A 3875-nucleotide genomic window follows, 5' to 3' on the forward strand; every position below is an offset into this window, starting at 1 on the left:
GAAAGAACACTGAGACTCAGAGGAGGTGCGGAAGTTAACGTGCAGAGGTACTGAGGCTCGAGCGCGCGCAGAAAGGGGCTGGCCACCTGAGGACGCGGCTGTCTTTTTGAATCGGGAGGGAGTCACAAGCTCCCAGCTGCTCTGAACTCCAGTTCTGGGAAGTCTCTGGGGACCAGGACTCATACGGGGAGAAACTGGACTGTCTGGCAGCAGGCAGAACTTGGAAACTCAAGGGCGGCTTTCCCCTCAAAGGTGCTTGCAGCAAGTACCGAGGGACACTGAGACGCGGGGCCTCTTAGGGCAGGGCTGAGGATCAGCCACAGCTGCTTGCTCCGCCCTGTTGATTCCCTGAGACCCTGCCCCACCCAGGCTGTGGCAGAGGCTTTTGCATATGAATGCCCTGGCCCTTTACAATCTGAAAATTACCTAACAAATTGCAGCTGGGCCAGACAGACCCAGAACTTCCAAGAGAAGGCCCAAGGCCCCACAGCAGCTTGCATTGCTTCACAGCTGGGCCTCATCTGGGCACCTCCAAACCCCAAATAAGGAAGGGGAATCTGCAGATCTCTTCGTAGCTCCTGCTGGGTAGCCTTAGGCAGAGGCTAAATTAGCACCTCCTTAGATCCAAGAGCCAGTGTACCCAGTGGTCAGAGTGGGACCATCCAGATTACAACTTCTCAGATCCATAAGGGTCACACTCAGGGGGCAGACTCAGTGAGCACCAAAGCTGCACTGAAGCAAGTCTTGCCCCAGAAGGGTGTCTTCAGCACAGAAGTTCTCCCACTGCAGACACAGCTGATTCTCACAGCCAATTGGCCTGGAGGTCAATTTCTCCCAGTTGATAACTACAACAGTCAAGGCTTAACTACAACAAGACTACAACAAGACTGTGCACAAAGCCCACAAAGGGGTTCACCAAGAGTGTCCACCTCAGGTAATTGGGGAGGCTGAGCTACTGGGCCCTATAGGACACCTAGCACACAAAGCCAATCTACCAACACAGGGAAGCATAAAAAATGTGGAGACAAAGAAACAGGTCACAAATGACAGAAATGGAGGAAAGCAAACTACTGGATATAGAGTTCAAAACCACGGTTATAAGGTTTTTCAAGAATTTTCTGGAAACCACCAATAAATTTAGTGAGACCCTGGAGGATATGAAAAAAGGCCAACTAGAAATTAAGCATACACTGACTGAAATAAAGAATAATATACAGAGATCCAACAGCAGATAAGAGCATCCCAAGAATCAAGTCAAAGATTTGAAATTCGAAGAAACAAAAAATAAGACTATACTTTCAGGGATCATTTCTATAGTTCGTTACTAGAGAAGTTTCTCTGAACGTGTAGAGCACCCGAAACCATGAGGAGGAGATGCAGCATTCTCTCCTGAGCGTGAAGCCGGCTCTCGGTGTTGCTTCGGCAACTGCCGCTTGCCATTGATGATTGTTCTTCTCTCTCTCGGGGGAGAAGAGGGACAGGATGCATTCTGAGTGGCAAAAAAAAAAAAGGAAAAAAAAAAAGAAAAAAAAAAGAAACAAAAAAACACCCAACTGAAAAAGAAAAAAGAAAAAAGAATCCAAAAATATGAAGACAGTGTAAGGAGCCTCTGGGATAACTTCAAGCGTACCAACATCTGAATTATAGGGGTGCCAGAAGAAGAGAGAGGGCAAGATATTGAAAACATATTTGAAGAAATAATGACAGAAAACTTCCTCTACCTGGGGCAAGAAATAGACTTACAAGTCCAGGAAGCACAGAGAACCCCAAACAAAAGGAATCCAAAGAGGACCACACCAAGACACATCATCATTAAAATGCCAAGAGCAAAAGACAAAGAGAAATTCTTAAAAGCAGCAAGAGAAAAAAAGTCAGTTACCTACAAGGGAGTACCCATACGACTGTCAGCTGATTTCTCAACAGAAACTATGCAGGCCAGAAGAGAGTGGCAAGAAATATTCAAAGTGATGAATACCAAGAACCTACAACCAAGATTACTTTATCCAGCAAAGCTATCATTCAGAATTGAAGGTCAGATAAAGAGCTTCACAGATAAGAAAAAGCTAAAAGGGTTCATCACCACCAAACCAGCATTATATGAAATGCTGAAAGGTATTCTTTAAGAAGAGGAAGAAGAAAAAGGTAAAGATAAAAATTATGAACAGCAAATACATATCTATCAACAAGTGAATCTAAAAATCAAGTGAATAAAAAATCTGATGAACACAGTAAACTGGTGAATATAATAGAATCAGGGGCATAGAACGGGAGTGGACTGACAATTCTTGCGGGGAAAGGGGTGTGGGGGTGCAGGAAGAGACTGGACAAAAATCGTACACCTATGGATGAGGACAGTGGGAGGGGTAAGGGCAGAGGGTGGGGTGGGAGCTGCGTGGAGGAGAGCTATGGGGGGAAAAAAGGAACAACTGTAATAATCTGAACAATAAATATTTAATTAAAAAAATAAAAGATGAAAAAGTTCTACAGAAAAAAAATAATGAATGAAGGAGTGAATGAATATACTTAAGGCCCAAATGTATAAAACTGGATGTGTATGTCAGATACTTAGAAGAGAAAATTTTGTATAGAAAGTTGATTAAATGGTGATTTTCTTTAATAATAAAAAAATCCATATTCTTGATGTTATCATCATGTCTGTGTTCCCATTCTTTAATCTAATTATGGGCTTTGGTCAATATCTTCCAAAATTATTCACATTTTTCCCCCTATTTCACTGCACTTTTTCAAAGCCCTTTCACACTCATTTCCTGTGATCATTATAGTCATAGTTTGGTATAAACCCAGCAAGTGTCATTCTTTTCACTATCCAGGTGAAGAAATTAAGGCTCATAGCTAACTTGTCTAAAATCACACACTTAGGAGTGGCAGACCAAGAACTAAATTTTAAATCTCTGATGCTTCCTTTGTTGGTATTTCTCTGTCCACAATGTGTTGGCTGTGAAAATTCACTGCTCAACTCTTCTGTTGGGAGAAACATAATTGACTGACCTCACCAGCTGTTCCTGCTCTTGATCCACCAGAGACTGAGACCATGCTCTCCGGAGCTGCAGACAGCCAGTGATCAAGCATTATGATTATATTAATGCAGGTCCAAAAAAAAAATTGCAGGTCTATTCCTGCTAGATAGGAGTTTCTTCTTACATGTGGCTTTGGCTTAAGGACTCATCATTGGTCCCCCCAGACCTACATTGGAACTGCCCTTCAGTCTAGAGACTCTTCATGCACAATCTTCCTTTCTACACAGAGGTCAGAGCTGTATTGTGGTCTAAGGGTGCTCCAAGTCACTCCAGGTCCTCCTTCTTCATGCTTCACATGCATTTCTCTTGAAACTTTAATCTGGTCTGACAAACATGGAGCCATCAATTTTTTACCATGATATTTTGTAACTCTTATCAGGCATTCTGGGGAAATGGGTCCCAGGCATGAAAATGTTAGTAAATTTTCCCTTGTCTTTTTGATGTTTGCTTCTTGGTTAAAAACTATTGTTTTATAAGCAAAGTCCTATTGGACTTCTTTTATCATAGTATCTTTATAAGTACACACTTTCAATCCCAAGGTACTATTATGTGGTTAGCTAAAAATCCAATAGTACAAATGAAGAAGGTTTGATTTTGGGAACCAGCAAAATCATGTGATTATGGGAAGGGGAAAAAGGGTATAAGAAGAGGGGTTTATACCAGTGATATGCAAGTTAGACAACATATAGGAGAGAACATGGCACACAATACTTCCACAAAATGAAATAATCCTATATAATAAAAGCCTAATATGCAAATTGATCGAATGGCAGAACAACCAGTGGAAAAACCTGTCGCTATCATGCCCATTGACCACCAGGGGGCAGACGCTCAATG

At 42.3% G+C, this 3875-nt stretch overlaps 1 protein-coding gene and 1 non-coding gene across 3 annotated transcripts in view; one reads left to right on the forward strand and one right to left on the reverse strand.

Annotated features, from left to right (window-relative positions):
- The window catches only part of CPB2 (carboxypeptidase B2), a 48314-nt gene that overhangs the window by 35973 nt on the left and 8466 nt on the right, over window positions 1-3875 (reverse strand). The window lies entirely within an intron of this gene.
- On the forward strand, window positions 1287-1498 carry LOC111824711. Its single transcript, XR_002827797.1, has one exon. It is a non-coding gene; the product is annotated as a small nucleolar RNA U3 (small nucleolar RNA).

Source organism: Myotis lucifugus, unplaced genomic scaffold (genome assembly GCF_000147115.1).
Source record: "Myotis lucifugus unplaced genomic scaffold, Myoluc2.0 scaffold_7, whole genome shotgun sequence".
Lineage (NCBI taxonomy): Eukaryota > Metazoa > Chordata > Mammalia > Chiroptera > Vespertilionidae > Myotis > Myotis lucifugus.